The 21,389-nt window shown below is 37.2% G+C and overlaps 1 protein-coding gene across 1 annotated transcript in view; it reads left to right on the top strand.

Moving 5' to 3' along the window:
• The window catches only part of LOC107695328 (NHS-like protein 2), a 96,281-nt gene that overhangs the window by 51,810 nt on the left and 23,082 nt on the right, over positions 1-21,389 (top strand). The window lies entirely within an intron of this gene.

The following is a 21,389-nucleotide window of genomic DNA, read 5'->3' as shown; positions in this document are numbered from 1 at the left end:
TTTATCCAGCTGTATTTACTCAGTGCAACTTATAACATCCAAATGAAAGATATAACACCAACATGTCATTAAAAAAAAAAAAACCCGAATCACTGAGTCAGTGCACAGTGCAGTCCACAAATGGTGACCGTTTGATTTTCCTCAAGAATTTGACCGTATTTTACCCCATCCATTTATCCTTCGATCCTGACAAGTGCTCCAGTCCCTGCTGTAGAGAAACAGCCCCAAAACAGGATATTACCACCTCCATGCTTTACTGTAGGAATGCTGTTATTTGGAAGGTGAGCTGGATTGGATTTCCGCCAGAAATATCGTTTGGTGTTGAGGCCAAAAAAATTCAATTTTAGTCTCATCTGCCTCCGAATCTTCAAGATGCGTTTTGGCAAAGCTCAGTCTGCATGACTGCATGTGGCCTTTCTTGAGGAGTGGCTTTTTTCTTGCAACCTTCCCATACAAGCCACATTTGTGGAGAATTTGTGATATTGTTGTCACATGCACACAATGACCACTCTTTATCCCAGTTTATCCCGTAGATCTTTTGACAGTGCTTTTCCACCCGTAGTTGATTGTTTGCTTCAGTTGCACTACCAAGGACTGAAATGCTCCAGGAAAGCTCTTTTCATGCTGAGCTAATCAAAATGACCACAGCTGAAAGTCAAATGGCTTTGTGTGCCATTAAGAAGGTGATTAGCTACATTTTTAGGAGGGGGGTGATCCTTTTTCCAACTCAGTGATTCTGTTTTTTTATTTATTTTATTTTATTTTTTCTGACATGTTGGTGTTATGTTTTTCACTTGAATATTATAAGTTGCACAAATACAGCTGGATAAAACAAAAACTGTGTCCGTCTTCATTTCAGACTGCAAAGCAACAAAATGTGATTATTTTAAAGGGGGGTGGGATTCTTTTCTATACCCATTGCACTATCAAAAGATGTGTTTTCCATACCATATTGTCTAACTCAGCTAAAAATGCAGATACGACTGTAAATGATAAGTGTTGTATAGGCATGAGTTTGAGGTGGGACTATGCAGTATGTTTCCAAACAATGGAAGATTGAGGATAGGGAGGAAGGGGTGGTAAGAGTTTGGCAAACAGTAATTATTTTGGCAATTCCATGTCGTACTGCTAGTGGCACAGAACAATTATTCTAAAAATATTTAAAGTTTAGAAAGCTTTTTGGCATTACATTTCAGTCATTTCACAGTTAAGAAAGCTCCAGCCTCAAGACACAGCCTAAGTAGTTACAGTAAATATTTATATATTTAATGAGTGTAAATTAGCTTTATTTTTGCAGAGGCAATACTAAACATATGCAGCAGAGCCATGGCTCACAGAAATTAAGACAGTATTCCTGCAAAATCAGCCGGTACTCACTGAAACACACACACACCTGCTCAAACCCAGACAACATAAGCCTGCAAGCCGACTGACAAACTGAGTCTTTGTTTATATGTGTGAAGATTCAGCATTTGATTTCTCTCATTGCTCTCTCTGAACAGTGTCTTTTGTTAACTGTTAGATTCTTCTTATGAACTCTTGTATTTAATAATGCATGTGTGTGTGTGTGTGTGTGTGTGCGTGTGTGCATGTTTATGTGGTTTATGAGGACACAAATTTGTATAATAACATGGGTATGACATAGGTATTACAACGAGAAGGTGATTTATGAGGACATTTTCAGTGTCCCCGTAATTCAAAACGCTTATAAATAATTCAGAATTAGTTTTTTTGAAAATCTAAAAATGCACAAAGTTTCCTGTAAGGGGTAGGTTTAGGGGGTGTAGGGCAATAGAAAATACGGTTTGTACAGTATAAAAACCATTACGCCTATGGAGAGTCCCCATAAACCATAAAAACAAACCTGTGTGTGTGTGTGCATCTGTGGTTCAGACATACAGAGAGCAAGAGCGTTTCTGTGAGGGTGCATGTCATTCTCTGAGTATACAGATGACGCATACACAAGGGCATAGTTGAGAAAGCAAAGACATTTATCAGCACTCTGTCACCAACAGGCTTATGTAATGGAGTGTGTGAGTGTGTGAGTTGAGGGGACAGATCCAGGGTTCCTCTTACATAACTAAATGACTGGGGCACTCCAGTGATTGTGCCAGGAGCTTTTGGTAGCACACAGATCCATCATGTCTAAGCTCTGTTTAGATGAGGAGGATTGCTTCTGTGTGGAAATGTGATTTGATGAAACATCTCAACAAAAGATCCAGATCAGGGGTTTTCAAATTGATGGGAACCCTGGGTCTGGCTGCAAGGGAATAAAGTAAATTGAATAAAAAGCAACAGTGTTCCAGTAGCTCAAACATCTGGTCATGGGTTTGATTTTCAGGGAATGAATGAACTGATCAAATGTATACCTTAGATACAATAGAAGTGCTTAAAATCATCTACCAAATGTAAAATTCTGTACATTTTACATTTACTTTATTACATATTATATTGTTTTCTTAAGACTGGTCGGAAATCATGAGATTAATCAAAATGATTTTATTCTGTTGAAAGCCAAAAGTTATGTTTCTCTTTAGGTTTATACATTTAAAAGTTATTTAATTTATATATATATACAGTTGTGGTCAGAATTTTACATACACTTTGCAGTATCTACAAAATGTTAATTATTTTACCAAAATAAGAGGGATCATACAAAATGCATGTTATTTTTTATTAAGTACTGACCTGAATAAGATATTTCACATAAAAGACATTTACATATAGTCCACAAGAGAAAATAATAGTTGAATTTATAAAAATGACCCCGTTCAAAATATGCTTTATTCTTAATACTGTGTTGTTACCTGAATGATCCACAGCTGTTTTGTTGTTGTTGTTTTGTGATAATTGTTCATGAGTCCCTTGTTTGTCCTGAACAGATAAACTGCCCCCTGTTCTTAACAAAAATCCTACAAAAGTCCCACAAACTCTTTGGTTTTCCAGCATCTTTTGCATATTTGAACCCTTTCTAACAATGACTGTATGATTTTGAGATCAATCTATTCTGACTGAGGACAACTGAGGGACTCGTACGCAACTATTACAAAAAGTTCAAACGCTCACTGATGCTCCAGAAGGAAACACAATTCAATAAACTATTACGTTTAAAGGTGAAAACCTTTTGAATTTTAAAAGCAGGGTAAACTGAATTTATTTTGTCTTCTGGGAAAGATGTAAATATCTTCTGTAGCTTCTGAAGGGCAGTACAAATGAAAAAAATATGATGTTTAGGCAAAATAATTTTTTTTTACACATATTCGTTTTTCCTTCTGAAATGTCTTACTATATATCTTACTATATGTAAATGTTTTTTTTTTAAACATTTCTTATTATTCTTCTTTCTTATTCAGGTCAGTACTAAATTAAAAATAACATGGATTTTGTATGATACCTCTTATTTTGGTAAAGTAATTAACATTTTGCAGATTTTGAAAATTTTGACCACAACTGTATATATGATATACAGAACAGAGATTATTATTTACACTATAATCCAAAGGCTTGGGATCTGTAAGATCTTTGAATGTTTTTGAAAGATGTCTCTCATGCTCTCTAAGGCTGCATTTATTTAATCAAAAATACAGTAAAAACAACAACTTTGTGAAATATTATTAAAATTTAAAGTACTATTTCTATTGTATATATTAAATATTTAAAAAAATGTAATTTATTCCTGTAATGGCAAAGCTGAATTTCCACCAGCCATTACTCCAGTTTTCAGTGTCACATGATCCTTCAGAATATTTTTTATTATTATTATCAATGTTGAAAACAGTTGTGCTGCTTAATATTTTTGTGGAAACTGTGATACAGTTTTTTCCAGGTTTTGTTGAAGAATAAAAAGTTCAGAAGTAGCCTACAGCATTCATTTAAGGTTTAATGTCTTTACTCTCACTTTTGATCAATTTAAAGCATTCTTGCAGATTCATTTCTTGCAATTTTTTTTTCAGTATGAATCAGCCTTTTTCACATTTATAAATGGGTCTTTACACAAGGGTATCATCATATTTGGAGTCTGTGGCCTAAAATGTTTGAGAATCCCTGATCTAGATAATTGATTTTCTAGGAAGAACTCCTCTTTTCCAGAACCATCTCCATTAATTCCACCCATTCTTGCCGATGGATCTGCTTTATAAAATGAGTGTTCAGTATCCCCATTTTGAGCAGACATGAGTCAGAGCCATATTTCCACCTTTCAGACCTAAGTTTCGAGCATCTATGAGCCCATAAACAATAGTCAATTATTCAGTTAATCAATCCACACAGTTCACAGCCCCTGCTGTGTTATCAGCTGTTTTTGCTTGCAAGAAGCCAATCTTCCTGTGCTTCCGTCTCTGGCAGCGGGACAGCTGTCCTCGTTTGCGCAGAGACTTTTGATGTAGGATTTGAGCCGCTCCACCCCGCTCTCTCCATCCTATCATAGTGCGAGCTGAACGACAAAACCGATGTCCCTTTAAACCTCCCCTGCTCTGCATGCAGAACACACTCCTCCTCCTCATTCAGATAAACTGAGCAGTTTAGCTGGAATTACAATCCCCTAATCCAGCACTGCGTGGAGGAGTTTAAAAGAGACGAACGCACAGAATAATCAAATGAAATGAATAGAATGAAATGAGAGTTTGAAATACGTAAATAGATGAAAGAGAGTCTGAAAATGAGATTAAGGCACTAAAGAACAGTTTTATAGACGATTGTCGAGCACAGAGGAGATTTGGAGGAGAAGTGCAGTTGAAGCACTGTAGAGGTGTGTGTGTGTGGGTGGATGGACAGTTAGGGGTTGTAATCTGCCATGTTCTTGCTGCTCTATGCCACCAGCAGTTGAGTTGGATTATTAATCCACAGCCAATTATTCCAAATCTCAATCTGCAGCCAGATGTCCGCTGCTCCAGATTCAGTTTCCTGATGATAAAACACAGACGGTCACACATGCATACGCACCTCTCAGTGACAATAGCACATCTGATTTCATGCTGTTAAACAGGAACTGCAGGATTGGTGCTGAATGATAGTGTGGATTGACAGTACTGATCTCTGGATCTGCACTAAGGTACCGTAAAATCCCCTTTGTTCTGTTTCCTGGATCCATCAACCAGTGTTTTTTTCACCGTCTGCTTCCAGCATCGTGTCTGTGATTAAGTTTGTGTGGAGAAAGCCACAAATCTAGATATAGTAAGACAGTAGTTTATTTGTTCTGTGTAGTAAATAGACCTGATTTGGTTAGCTCATTTAATTTGATGGCAGAGGTGCTCGCACACACCGGTGGACTTTAGGTTCCGACTACTGTTCACGTTCCAGAGAGGAAATGTGATGCCATGCACATCCGCTGATAGACCCCAGGGGCTGCTTTTATCATTTTTATCTGATTTTTATTAACTCCATAAAAAAACAATACACTACAGCAAGTAATTTCAGAGTTCAGAGGGATAATATTCAAGAAACGACTAAAAACACATCTGTTCCACCTTTATTTGACCCTCTAACTCTAACACTTTCTATTATATTTTAATTCTACTTTATCTATATTTATCTTTTTTTTATTCTTTATTTAAAAAACAACAACAAAAAACAAACACTAGCTTTCTACTTTTTCTATTCTATCTACTTGTTTTTCTTTGTTTTTATTGTCCTCATTTGTAAGTCGATTTGGATAAAAGCGTCTGCTAAATGACTAAATGTAAATGTAAAATAATATGAGGGGAAAAGCTCAGTGGAAGTGATATTCAGCAGGTTTTGTGCAGTGTTAAGTTTTTCATCTAATATTTACATTTATGTTATATTTCTAATATTTATTATATTCAAAGGTGCTGTATGTAAGTTTTTGACTCTACTAAAGCATAAAAATACCATAATATGTTTGCAGATATTTAAGAAACATGCTAAGTTAACATACTTGTTTATCTGAAAAACAATGCTACAGTCAGTTATTCTCCTTTGAAAATGTGCGTTCCGGGCCGGAATGTCGGTCTCTGTTTTGGTTTGTGAAACCTGCCCACTGCCAGTTTACCCAATTGTATTTCGGCACCCCGGGTTGCCAGTTGGCGGAAAACACAGCGTATTTCATTTCATTCATCGTTCCTCGTTCCTGTTGGTGTCGTCAATCTGGCAACCTGTGTGTGCGTCAAGTCTTGAGGAGGAGGGGCCGGGCGAAAAAAACCCTCTCCAATATTTTGAATTTGGACTGCAATACCTAGTTCAACCACTCGGTGTCAATCCTACATACAGCACCTTTAAATTTCAAAGAATGAATACGACCCTAGTTCTACTTAGCAATAACAACACTGGTTTTGTGACTGAGTTACAGTGAAAGTGCATATTTCACAGGGGTCACTCTTGAATGTGTGTGGTCTGAGAATAGGACAAAAAGAGATGACAGCAGAGCGGCTCTGATCTCATCTTACTCTCACAATCTCTCCAGTCCAGCACCAGATGAAAAACAATAGGATCAGTGCAGCTGTGAAGCCAGCTGTCACTTTCAGCTGGAGAGCAGGGCAACCCCCTATAGTACAGTGATAAGTCATAGACAGCTGTTACTGTATCAGCTCTAATCATCCCTGCTGTTTCTCTATGTCTATATAAGATATCAGCCTTGCTTTCTATTTTCTTGTATAAGCACATGTCACACTTGGACATAAAAATCAATAGAAGTAGATTCAGCCTCATGATCAGTGAGCTGCGCCGGAAAGATTTTAAGTGATTGTGAGCCTTTTTCACTCAAAATGTTTTGAATTTTGACATCGGATGATTTTGACCCTTTGTAAAATGTCGCTCATTTGCATATCTTTTGGATTAAAAAATGAATCTGCTTTCATGTGATGTAATGAGGTGAAAAGAACAGAGCGAGAGCTGTGATCAGTAAGATGTGAAACTGTTGTTGTGTGATGTTTCAGCTTCACTTGGCTTAAGTGATGGAGGTGCTGTTCACATGGCTTCTGGTAGCAGTAGGATGTGCTGATTAATGTTGCAGGTATTGCAGTTAGTTTGAGTTATTCCCGTTTAGACATCATTGTGCATGCATTGTGCAAACTATTTGTTTGTGCCAAACAAGTTCACCAAAAATGTGTAGCTTCAATCCTGTATGACTTTCTTCTGCTAAACACAAACAAAGCCATTTTCAAACAGCCAGTTATGTTATTTACTGCCACTTAGCAAAATAGTCTGCTCACAAGTGCCACCAAGCCTTTGTTTTATGTAACAGCAGCAGCTCTGGGCATGTGACCAAAAGCTTGAATCTTATTAGTTGACCAGCTTTATTCACAGTGCAAGAGAAAAAAGATTAGAACACCTATTGGTAAAAAATCTGTCACATTGACAGTATGCGAATACTCATGTTGGCCTGAACAGATACATCGACAGCTGTTAATTCAAATGAAAATGTTTATCAGACAACATTTTTGCTCTGAATATTCATCTTGTGCGAACAGGCCTTAGTACCAAATTTTTGTAACATGTAAAACATGATATATATGTATGGTCTCAAATAGTGAAAATTTTAGTTAAAAGTAAAATTGATATAAACATTTGTTGCCATGTCTTAGATTTGTCCCTCTTTTTAATGCTTTAATGGCAGCAGCACTCAAGCTGCATGAACTCCACAAGTTTGTGTCAAACCTGATGATCATGTTCTCCAGCATGATTTGAGATGATCCAAAAAGCATCTTGACCTTTTTAATCTGACCATCTGTACAAAGAGTCATATGATCAATGTGATTCGATTATGATTAGTTGCCTAGAAATGTGTAAATATGAAATATTGCCTATTAATTTGTTATCATGTTTCTTAGTTTTAAATGTTTAAAAATCCTAAAACATTCTGTTGAATTCCAGGCTTAAATTAGAATCACAGATTCAATTCAATGTGGTCTCAGTCTTTTGAACTGCACTGTATAACAGCAACATAAGTATTCATGAATGCGTATGAATGTGCATGAATAGTACATGAACAGTCTTTTGTGTGTGTAATGGTGCCGTGTGTGTTTACTCAGGTAATGTTATTGTCAGTGTGTGTGTTTGACCTCAGATTGCCCTGTGCAGAGCACTCAACAACTGAGCCAGTCTTTGCCTGTGCACTTCCTCTGCCCCTTCCTTCCGCTCACTCCTGTTTTTAAAGGAAGGCTGTTTGATCACTGCAGAGGGTCCTGGAAACATTGACATGGTATTTGAGTGAAAGAATAAACCCTGTCTGTGTTTAGAGTGCCTACAGGTATGAGGGGGTGTTTTATAAATGTCTGAGAGAACTAAAAGTAATTTGAATCCAGTGGACGTGTATTAGATATTGTTGTTTTATATGTGGAAAAAGAACTGGCGTGGTTCGTTTTTTTGGATATATAAGGGAAAGTGTAGGTGTTATAATCGGTCACAAGGTTTCTCTCCATATATTTAATCACGTTTTACTTTTTTGCACTTGGACTTAGTAATATTATCTTTTGCTGGCTAATATGGCAGTCATTTGGAAACGTCACATCTTAATTTACTTGGCTATGACAGTTACTCTATCACTCAGCAATAAAGATATTTTAGGAAAGATGAAATATGGGACAAAACAAGAAGTCAGGACACTAACATTAGAGCTGAAATACGGGAATGTCCTGGGACGTCTTTTCACCCTAAGTTTCCCGCTGTCTCAAATTTGTGTCATATTTATTGTGTACTATATGTAAATTTAGCATTGCCTGGTATTTATTGGAGAATATATTATTCCCAGTGCACACAGATTTACTGAGTGCACAGTTAGTTAGCATGTTTACTTCCTTTTTATTCATGTCTTTATTTTTGAAAACAACATAATAGGATTACAGAATCAAGGAGTTGCTATCTGAAGTAGAAGTTTGTTTACGTGTTTAAAGACGTTTTCAAATGTACTCATTTTCAAATTATTTATTTTCAGTTATTCTAGCAAATATTATGTAAATAAATATTCAATGTAATTGCAGTTAGTATTATGCTTGTGTTATTTATTATATTTTAATTAAATAGTGTGACATTAGCTATATATCAGTCATAGACTACCCTGCTGTCGGCCAAAATATCAGCCATAAAAACTTAAATAGTCAAACCACTAGATATTACAAATTATAAATAACTCAATTGACCTTTAAATATACAAAAAAAAATCATTTAAAATTGATTTAAATGAAGTGTAGAATGTCACACCGCTATGTCAACTACCCGTGTGTTTGTGTGTACAGGTTGGGTTATACTATCAAGGAAAATATCATTTAACCTGATATATAAACAATGAATGTATAAATTTGTGCGTGTGTGTATTATCAACATGCACAAGGCAGGCTGTGGTCACTGGAGTGTGTGCTCTGCTGATTAATCATTGTACTGCTTTCTGTGCAGTGTGTGTTTTATGAGTGTGAGGGGGAGAGAGAGATATGTGTACAGTATGTGTGTAGACTAGCCCTTTTATTTTATAAATGTATGTGTAGATTAACACTTTGTGCTCATTCACAATATACATGATGTGTATGATGAATATATGTTCTTATAAATTCTTTACTTCATCTTATCTATTTTGCAAGAAGGCAGTTGCATCTGTGTGTGGGTTAAACTGCAAGTATGAAGGCATGAGAGCGTGTATCGATCTCACGGCATCTTTTGGTCTGCGTGAGCAGGTGAGTGTACATATCTGCGGATGTGACATCTGTGTGAGCGTGTGTGTGTGTGTGTGTGTGTGTGTGTGTGTGAAGGGGCGGGGCACGTGATGTTTACCAGACAGATGTCTGTGATGAATTGATAATGGAGAACAGTGTCGTGGCTTTGAATGCTAAACCTCCAGTCTGCAGTAGAGGGAGGGACCTGCCCTCTCCACTGCAGTGTGTGTGTGTATGTGTGTGTGTCAGCTCGGACAGCAAGCCGCACTCACGAGCAGCCTAGGCTCATAACAGGATTTTACACTTGTTTATTATCCTCCGCTATTTATTACTCCATCCTATCTCATCCTTTTCAGGAAAAATTTCCTTTCTCACCTATAGCGTCTGTTTTTACTTACCGCGTCTGCTCTCTCCCTCCACCTCCCTTCTTCTCAATATTCCTCTCCAGCTCTCTGCCTCTTGTGATTCTCATCTCGCTCTCCCTCTCTTTTCCCTCACTCTCTCCCTGTTTGCCGCATCTTTGCTCCTCACTCCGTCCTCCTCTCTATCATGCCCAACCTCATCTCTCTCTCACTCTCTCGCAGTCTTCATTGGGATGACTGTGGTACAGTGTTGCGAAAGCAGACCAAACAAATACAATGAGGTCTCACAAAATGTCAGAAAATGAAAACAAGTTTAAAGTCAACATTAAAGGGAAATTCACCCTATTTCCTAAATACATGTTATTGATTTATTGTGGATGATTCATCTATGCATCATGCTTATGTTTCTGTCTTTCTTCTTCTTTTTTTTTTGACCGTGTAATTTTTTTTATCAAAATGTCATAACTCGATCTTCTGCTGAAACAACGGTCTTCTCTCTGGTGACGTCAGATTTCTCCAATCATTTAGTCCACTGAAACCCTGTTTCTTTCCTGTCCTTTTGCAAGATGGCATTTAGATCTGCCTTCATCCAATCAATATCCATCCATTTTCAGTATCATTCAGTTGTATGTCACAATACAGAAGAACAGATCTTCTACAGATCTTGCTACTTTCATTGTATTATGACTTTAAGACATAATTGAGCATGACACACAAACGTTTTTGTATTTTTACATTTTCATTAGCACTTTATTTAGCATAATTATTGAAGTTTTCCTGACAAAATTCAAGTCAAATTGATTGATGTAGTGCTTTTAACAAAACACATCCTGATGTTAATGTTAATAATGTCTTAATATCTTCATGAATTTTTTCGAAGGCATTTTCACATTTAGCAGACTAGAGCTTGGCAATAATATAGTTTACATTTTGTGATGATACAAGCAATCATGCAGTTGAGATTTGCTATATATAGCGTATATTGCTTTTTACGTATATAGTGTATATGTGGATAAAGTTGGATACACTCATATGGATACACTCATATATCCAACTTTATATAAAGAGCTGGGTGATAATATACTTTGTATTTTGTGACGATATTTAATCAAGCAGCTGAGTTTTGATTTGGAAGGTATTGAATTGAAAAACTGTTTTTGTTCATACAGTGAAACCAAACAACACTGAAACCCCTTGACTTTATTTGTATGGACAAAAATATCTCCTTTTTGTTCCACAGAAGAAAGCCACACAGGTCATACAGCATTTCCATTTTTGGGTGAACTATCACTTTTTCCCTATTATGTGATTCAGTTTTGTTTAGTTTGGTTGCCATAAAATGTGGTTATTTTTTCAAATTCTTGGGAAGAAGACAGATGGTTTGATGATGGTCACAGTATGGCATGTGAAAATGTTCTTCGTGTGCACAGGGTCTCTCCTCTGTCGCCCCTCTCTCTGTGTTTCTCTTTTCCCCTCCAACTACAGCGGCTCCACCTCTCCTCAGAATCACTCAGCGGTGATAAAGCATCCACCTCCCTCCTCTATCTACACCCTCCCTCTTTCTCTCTTCCTCTCCATTCCTCTCCTCTTTTTAGCATTCCCTACATCCATACGTTCAGCCTTCCCTGGCTCTCAATGAAATGAGCACAGAGCCTGTATTCTGACTGGCTGGAATCGAACTGGATTGGGCGCATGCTCTCTCTTTCTTTCTCACACTCACTCACTCACTCCCTCACACACTCACGTTCACGCAAACAAACAGACTCAGTCTCGCCGACTGCTCCGTGTTAGGCGGGCACACGCACATGCATGCGCTGCCGTGCTCACACACATAGACGCACCAACACACTCTCGGTCAATTCGGTGGCTTCAACCTTGGGATGAGGTGATGTTTTGGGACAGGAAACACGGAGCAATGGGTAATTCCCAACGCCGGGCCAAAGGGAGGCATAAAACCAAGGGGGCAACAGGTAAAGCACACATACATGTACCTGTGTCACACCTAGATGTGTGCACGGATTTATTACGCACGCATTCTTGCACTACATCACACTCCACAATGCCACAGTCTTATTTCACCCTCACTTCAGGTGTTGTACATGTCATCTTGTGTGTGTGTGTATGTGCACGTGTGAGAGGATATCAATTTCAGTGACTGGTTTCATGTGGCTAATCAGTGTTGCTACTGTAGTTAGGGTCACTGCTGGGTTTAAAATCACTGTTCGCTCTCTCTTTATCGCTGTGAGCTCTTTGAAACCTCTTGCGCTTTCTTCCCTTTATCCAAAAAAGATTGAAAAGGAAAGGACCAAAGAAGTGACAAGCCTTAAGAAGCGTGTACCCACACAGACACAGAAACAACCGGAGTCGGAGAGGATCAGAGAGAATGAGGAACAAAATAAAAGATGAGAGGAGAGGGGAAAGCGGTGGCGGGAAATGGATTGGGAGGAGAGAGGTTTAAGACAGACGAGGAGTGATGGCAGTTCGAGAAGATGATCAGGACGGGGAGATGAAAAAGACAGAGGGAGGAGGGAAGTGTGGAGATGGGGAGCTGTCATTCTGTCATATTCCTTTCTATACACACATTGTTTTCATTCATACTTTTCTCTCCCAGTCTGACGTCATGCTCTCAGAGAAGGGCCGTACCCCGACATGAACAGAGAGAGAGAGAGAGAGAGAGAGAGAGAGCTGTGTGTTGCTGTGTGAGACCGGGCAGCTGTTGTCATGGCAACGGACAGGTGGTATTGCCAGTCAATTGAAAGCCTGTTCGATGCTGCCTGTATGTGTGTGTGTTCCCACACTGCGTCAGAGTTCCTGTGTCAACCTATGAGATGTCTTAGTTTTCCGCACCTAATTGAACTACATATGAGTGATCTACAATATATAAACAGAAATTGTCGACATTCAAGCAGATGATCAGTAAGACACACCTGGTGTTCTTAACAGAAGTGTGTGAAAATATTTGAAACCTGTATCTGACCAGTACAACATGCGCCATACTTGAAAGAGTGTTTTTCTCACCACTGGTTTAGTGGCTCTGATTGTTTCATACAAAAACACAGATACATCTGTGTGAAGATTTGTGTTTTTGGATTTGTGTATGTGAGATAGTGATCCTAATCTGTGTGCCTTTGACCTTGTATGTCACAAGCAGTTTGGACACATAAATGCAGCTGTTGGTTAGATGGAAGTCATATAATGAAACTTTCTGTGTCATATTATGTATTAGTTATCTATTTCTGTATATTTGTGTTGCATCTGTATTCATGTGATCATTGCAAAAATGTAATCATACAACATTCACCTTTCCATTTTACCCATCTTAAATCATAATATGTTCAGGGTCTAAAATTCTCTCCTCATTGCTACACCTGCCAATGGGGAATGAACGGCGAAGGTTTAACCACTCCAACATTTTTGTCTGTTCACAGTCATATTATTTAGTTTTTTCCATCAGCGCATCTCATTGTGTCAGTCTCCATCTCTCATTGAAGCAGCATCTGTCAAAAAAAATAAATAAAACACCCGAAGAGACACATTAAGGTTTTGTTCTTTTAGATTTTTGTTTTGGTAGCTGAATGTGAGGAATAGCACATTCACTACTATTCAAAGGTTTGGGGTCAGCAGTAAGATTTAAATTTTTTTTTTAAATAATGTTTTATGGTCACTAAAACTGCATTTAATTGATCAAAAATACTGTGTAACCTGTAACATTGTGACATATTACAAATTAAAATAACAGTTTTCTATTATAATATATTTTAAAATGTACTTTATTCCTGTGATGGCAAAACTGAATTTTACTCCAGTTTTCAGTGATCCTTCAGACATCATTCTAATATGCAGGTTTGGTGCTTATTATTATCAATGTTCAAAACAGTTGTACTGCCTAATATTTCTGTGGAAACTGTGCTATATTTTTGGGATGCTTATATGAATAGAAAGAATAGAATTAATTTTTTTGGACAGTAAAAGTGACTTTACTGTTACTTTTGATCAGTTTGATGTGTCCTTGCAAAATTGTTGACAGTAGTGTTAATGTCACCACATTAATTTTAGACTCTTATTTAGAATCTTATTTTCTTTAAGCATCCTACATAAACATTTGTTTTGAGGTAAAAGTCCTTAAAAGATGGATGTTCCACAGCAGATGTACGTTATGTATATTATCCTATATTTAATTGCATTTCTTTTTAAAGTTACCTTCCACGGGCATTGATGCTTGGCAAGTGTTCATTTTGGACACTGGTAAGTGTTTTGCTTGAGTGGTTGGTTAATGTTCAGTGTGGTTGTGTCCTTTTGGACTTTGTGGTCTTTATAGCTGCTCTGATCGCCTGTGAGTATTTCCAGACATCTCATTGGCTGTTTTGCTGTCACCTCCAGCAGGACAGGAAGGCACTCGTGAGCATGGGAAGGAAAAAGCAGTGCTGCGTTGACAATAGAGTGGGGAGGGGGACAGCCTAAAACACTGAGTGCTCATGTATCCTGCCTCTCTCTCTCCTTCCCTCCCTCTTTCGCCCAGTGCCTCGCTCCCACCTCAGATTTTGGTAACTCTAGAGGTCTGTGCCACTAGACATTTTCTTTCATAACTCTCTCTCCATCTATGGATGTTATTATGGAGACGCTAAATGTCTTCAGAGGAAAAACAGGTAGGGTTAGCGATCCTGTATGTTCTATGTAGACCGCAAGAGCCATGACTGGAACAGAGTGTGTAATAGGATCATTTCTTAAATATTTTAAACTCAGAGACCCGATGTGACTGCTGGACGTATAAAAACGCTCTATAGTGAGACATTGAGGTCAGACAGTAATGCAGGAGGACGTCTGTCAGAGGGTTTTTTTGAGATGGGAAATCATCTTCTCTCCTGAAGCAGGATTTGTGAGCTTACGCTGTTAGCATTTGTGTTGTAAAGGTTGTAGTCTGTCATATTTAATAGTGAGCTTGAGATTTGAGAGTGTATGCTTTTAATCTGCACTGAATAAGTCTGTTGATGACTTAAAAATTATATGTTTGGGCTGACAAAGTTAATGGGCTTGATGTAATATGAGTGCTGCATGCCAAAAATTGACTGTTTTGTGTGCCATTGTATGTGTCCGTGCAGCAGTGTGTGTTTACCTTGCTCATGGAATTATAACACACCTCTGTGAAAGTGATCCTGGGTCACAGAGATTCATAACAGTCTCACATACACAAAACATGCTGAAGCTCAAGACATGGGACTGGTGCCCATTTGCCATTCCAGTTTTCACTCTGCCTTGGGTTCATATTTCAGCACTGAATTCCAGCTTAAAGTCCCACTAACTCGGAATAATAACAATGACACACTCACTGTAATTCACACAGACACACACACACACACACACACACACACACACACACACATATACACAAGGCCAGTTTGAATATGGACCTGCAGAGATGCTGAAGCTGTGCACAACATGACACACACTTTCTCTGCTCATACATTACATGCACTGTTACGGAAGGCTTCCAGAGCTCACTGGCTAATTATGCATGTAAACTGAATGAAAGAGAAAATTAAGCCTCATAGAATTTTTATGCAAACGAGTTTCTAAATGAAGCCTTTGAGTCCAGGCGGCCACACAGTCTGACTGACAGTCTAAATGCATGAGAGGAAAGAGCTGCAGCGAGAGTTAAACCCGTATGTGTGTGTGTAGCACATATGTTTTCCAGTGTGTGTTCACACATGGTTTTTCGAGACTTCTGCCAAACCTCTGTCTTTATCAGTCATCTATTGATCCTGCCACTGACAAACATTCCAGCAAAAGCCAGCTGCTCACAAACACAAACTCCCTCTCTCTTTCCATGCAGTTACACTTTCACACAAACACAATCTTATTTTTATTTATGACTTTTCACACTGTGCTTCTTTGCACATACCTTGTCTTGCATGTGATCTTTCCATTTCTGTCTCTCATTGCACCATCTTGAGCCTGCATACCCTGCAAGAGGCTGGACGAGATGACCCATATTTGAACCATATATGATACTTGTTTGTCATTAAGAATAGAGTGACAGAAAAAGAGAAATATTTAATAAAAAGGCAAATTAAACTCTTACAAAAACTACACTGGCAGTTTTAAACATATATCGGCATTGACTCTTTTCAGCTTAGTTTTCTTTCAGTTTTCAGGTCTGTTGATCAATGACATCATTTAGTTGTCTCTGTAGAGGTACAGTAACTTATTTGTTTAATGAGCAAGGTCTTTTGTTCAGGTACTCAGAATTTCTTTCCAAATACCAATAACCTCAAAAGAATTTGCAATAGCTTTGGGAGCTATCCCCTCTGGTTTATGTATGCTTTTTAAAAACTGTAATTACTCATCAGTATCTACTGCTTCCTTTCCTAAACCTTGTGATACTCCTGTTGGTCAAATTTGTTTCTCTGCGTCGAAAGCCAAAAATTATAAAATACGATCTTTATTTCTTAAGAATCTGATTTCTGTTCCACCTGTGATTTCCTTTTGGAATAATTTGTTTGTTAACCTTAATTGGAAAAAAATCTGGTCTCTACAGCAAAAATTCTTTCTCACAAACAAAGTGAAAGAAATTTCTTTTAAGCTCATACACAGGTTCTACCCTGTAAAGAAGTTTAAACAAAGATTTAAATCTGACATTGAGCTAACATGCTCTTTTTGTTCGAATTCTGAAGAAACTGTGGTACACTTATTTTGGTCATGTCACTACACTCAGAAGCTTTGGGATGATATTGGTGTGTTTGTCAAGTGTAAGATTTTGCCAGGCTTCTCAGTACATATGAGAAACATTATATTTGGGTATTATGACTCAGACCCCACAAACGAAAATAGGTTTTGTTATTAATTAAATTTTTTTCCTAAGCAAATTTCACATTCACAAACGCACATTTTCCAACTGTAAACCTGTCTTCTCTGTCTTCCTAAAAGAAATGGAAAGTTATTTGAATGTAATTTCAGTATCTACTAATAAGAAAGCTATAAGGACTGTTATGATTTGCTCTGCCTTTAATCTCTTCATGTGATCGTGTTTAGATGATGGCCCTCTTATCTTTATTTTAATTTAATTTAATTTAATTTAAAAAATTTTTGTGCTTTGTTTCCATTTTATTTTTGTGGTTGATATTATGTGATGTATGCTTATTCTTCTGTATGTTCCCGTTCTCTGCAATAAAAAAAAAAAAAGTTACTTATTTGTTTTACTTTTCAAATAACAATATTTCTCAAGTGAGAAGAATGTATAAATAGGTCAAAATAAATTTGTAAATTACATTACAAAACAACTTTATAAATACAAATGGTGTAAATACCAACAATATAAATGAATAATAATATACATAAATTGATATTAAAATATAAAAAATATTTTTATATAAATTAAAATATTTATATTTTTATTGTTGTAGTCTAATGGCAATGTAGTTATTATTGTATATATAAAAAACAGAAACAACAATTAAAAATCTTCGGGAACTTCACCGTAAAATCCAATAGTTTACCTTACTTAGATATAATTAGTTATCTTGGTAAGGAGCAGTTTGTTATATTTCCACTTGAACTAGGCATAGTCTGATCACAAACCATTCTTGATCTGGAATTATTAGCCGAACACGCTGAACCGTGCTATAGAATGCCTGGAGTGACGTCGCTGCTCAGGATTGTCATTTGTATTTTGCTTAGCCAACAGTTTCTCTGTAGCTGGCCAAGCCAGTTACAAGTAAACAAGTTAATAGTAAAATTAAAATAAATACTTAATCTTTCATAACGTGTGCTATTTACATCTAGGACCGTATTCTAACTCTTGCATTACTAAGGTAACGACTGACACATTTTCTGAGGGGTTGGCATCATCTCTTCTCAGGTGTTCTGGATCCAGACTGAAGCTTGTGTAATTCCTATTTACCATGGGATGTCAAAAATCAAAAACAGAAACAAATAGAGAAATAAATAGCGTAGCTGCTGTTCCAACCAAGCAAAATTGATTTGTGTAGTTATGTTTAGGTATTGGGTAGGGTTAAAGGATGTAGAATAAGCCAATATGCTAGTAATATGCATGCTAATAAGCAACAGTGAATTATTTTCCCTAATCTAAAGCATTACCAAAATCTGTTCTGCAAATCAGTTGCTTGATGTGCAAGAACCACTGCGCTTTATCATGCATCAAACATGTTTGAGCTTCTGTTTACCATATTTGATGATCACTATGTATGTGTGTTGGTTAATGTGAATTTGTGAATAAAAGTCTCTTTTAGAAGACTTAGATTAAACCTCACGTCAAACTGATTACTATTACGATGTCTCGATAAAAACCATGGTAGAAAACCTACTGGAATTACCATGAGAATGCCAAGAATTTTTTTTTTATATATAAAGGTCACAAGTCTTTCTCCACAACCTCCTCTGTCTGTACCCTTATGTGTTCCTTCCTGAGCAGGAAGGAGCTCTGAAGAAGTCCCTTCTTTTACTGAGGATTCATTTATTTACCCCTCAGTAGATTAGTGTAGCCTTTTGTGTTGGACAAACTTTAGATGCCTAAATCCTGATGTCAGCACATTAGAGCAGCGTCCTCCAGACTTTACCTGTCTTTGACCTCTGTGTTCATGCGAGTCACTCCCTGAGGAACGAGCTGACAGCTCACCGCCTCCGTATCCACTTCTCCTGTTACTTTCATTCATCAACACCTTCAAAGATTTCTTTTCATCACAGAGTCTGTGTGCTGTGACAGGAAGTGGATGAAGTGCAGTTTCCTGTCAATAATGTTGTTGAGACAATAGAACCTGGAAGTTATCTAAAGGGCATTAGTCTCTACTCTTCTTGATTGTGTGTATAAACTGTAGGTTTAAGCACTAGCAGTGATAATTACATGGCTTGCGGGATTACTTTACTTTAATTGGTCAGTTGTGGCATACTGGGGTTGAATATTTTTGTACAATGACTGTTAAACTGACCGTGAATTAACTCTTGTCCCAGGAAACCAGTTTCCTTAGTTGTGATAGTTTCTCTCATATCACTCTGTGGTCTCTTTCTTCTCACATAATGAAATAATTTAAACAAAAATTGTTTCATTCCATTTATTTTATTTGGTAAGTAACTTTGTAATAAGTGGAAAAATGTACAGTCAGCTTGTCATTAGCACCCCTTCCTTGTATTATCCCTTACTTGTGTGTGTGTGTGTGTGTGCATTTTAATGTCTTACTTTAATGTCTGAACTACATTGTAATTTTTAAAAAATGTTTACACCTTTATCTCAGTGTTCCTAGAAAATGTCATTTTAAACTCTGTATTTGTTTAAATTTGATAGGTAGAAAGTTTTTTGACTTTGTATTGTTGTAATTTAGCCTTCACCACCTGTTTATCTCTGTCCTGTGGAAAGTTTCTTTAATACACTTGTTTTCACATGAATATCAAAAGCTTATTTTAGATGCTTCTAGTGTTGAGCTTTCTTCAACTTTCCTATACACTTGTTTGCCATAGAGTTCATTCCAAGTGTGGCATATAAAACATGTACACTGTCAGTGAAAATGTGCATTTTAGTTGTGGGCAGTGTGCCAACATATAGCTTCAGGTGTCCTGAGTTCAAGTCCTGGCTCCAAACCTTTCCTGATCCTGTCCTCCTCTCTCTCTCCCACTTTGCTTCCTGTCTACTGTCCTATCATAATAAAGGCAAAAACACCAAAAATAAATCTTTAAAAAAGGGAAAAAAGTGCATTTCAAACAACTTGCCACTGGGGCAGTACCCCTTAAAGGGACATCTTTGTATCTTATCTACCCCTAAAAGGTGCCTAATAGTAACTTGCTACTATAAACCTTTTAAGGGTAAATAAGCACAAAGTTGTCCCGTTATGGGTACTGCACCAGTAACAAGCCTAATGGTACAGTGTTTTTGTAAGTATTTCTGAGAGTGTAAATGCACACAAACACTGAGTTCTTTGAATTCTTATTCACATAGTATGTGAATTTGAGCAAGTGCCAGATCTTACTGTAATTGAGAATGAGCTTAAATGTGGTGCCTGTGAAATCTCAAAGAAGCCTGGGAATTTTTGCCCAGTTTGAAGTCAAGTGGATACTATGGACCCAGAGCCAAAATAAACCAGGGCGACAAATGACATCTTCATATTGCTTTCCTGTGGGATTGTTCTAGATTTTTGTGTCAACACAGCAAGGGACAGAAAATAGAGCTCACCTCAGCCAATCACAACAATCAAAATGTCGATTAGACTCATGGTCTACAACCCTGACTGACTGCCTTACAAAAGCAGGCATGAAATTTTACATGTTTTTCATGTAATGCAAATTATTGATTTCACATGAGTCTGTATCTCTTTTTAAGACATTTCCCTTCAGTGGTCTGCTGGTAGCCAGTGTGATTTATTCCTCGTTTGGACAAGCTTCTCTAAATGAGTTGTAATGGTGCTAACTGCTATAAGCAGCAGATTAAGCTTTGGCTCTGACACCACAGTATGACTGTACCACATTAATCCCCATCAGCCACCACCAAACACCCATAAAAGCGAAATTGGACAAAAGTTCACATGCAGCATTTCTAGCATGAGCTCAGTTTGTTTTTCGAGGAAAAATGGCTCTTGCCCTTCCTTTTGATTGAGTCCTTTCTAGCCCACTCACGCTTGGACACTAACTATGTGCTTAAGACTGGTGGATTTTCTGTCGGGACTTTAAAACATAGTGTCAGCTTATATACGCACTGTACAGGTGCATCTCAATAAATTAGAATGTCGTGGAAAAATACACGAGTTTCACAATTTGAGTTGAATTACTGAAATAAATTAACTTTTCCACGACATTCTAATTTATTGAGATGCACCTGTATATCTGCTTCATCCTGCTATCTGCTTTCTTAGATGATATCCCACTTCCTTTACGCAGACTGTCAGAGCTTGTACTATTTATTCTTTAAATTCATTTTACTGTTAGTGACACAACTTTTACCTTAAAGTGAATTTCTCATCTCGATTTAGCATGTATTTCCCCTGAGAAGGGGACCTGTGAGTGACACATTATCCCACTTTCTGTGCATGTGTGATCTGATTGGCACTACTCTGCCATTAGACTATTTACAAGGTAAAGACATTTAGCACCAAACACTGCACAGAAATCATATGGGACAGTTGATTTGTCTTGTCATGCTTTCAGTCTTTACCGACGTACTGTTCATTTGTTTCATTCCTGTGTAAGAAATGTGTGGCTATAAGATCTGATTTAAGGATGAAAGGTACAATTTGATTTAAAAATATTGTAATATAATATAATATAATATAATATAATATAATATAATATAATATAATATAATATAATATAATATAATATATATGGTAACACTTTAGAATAGAGAACACATATTGGCTAAGAGATTTCCATGAACAAACTTCTAATTTACTGCTTATTAATAGTTAGTAAGGTAGTTGTTTAGTTTAGG

Source organism: Sinocyclocheilus anshuiensis, unplaced genomic scaffold, assembly GCF_001515605.1.
Source record: "Sinocyclocheilus anshuiensis isolate Anshui unplaced genomic scaffold, SAMN03320099.WGS_v1.1 scaffold282, whole genome shotgun sequence".
Lineage (NCBI taxonomy): Eukaryota > Metazoa > Chordata > Actinopteri > Cypriniformes > Cyprinidae > Sinocyclocheilus > Sinocyclocheilus anshuiensis.
The sequence above is the reverse complement of the archived record's forward strand: the minus strand, read 5'-3'. Positions and strand labels throughout refer to the sequence as shown.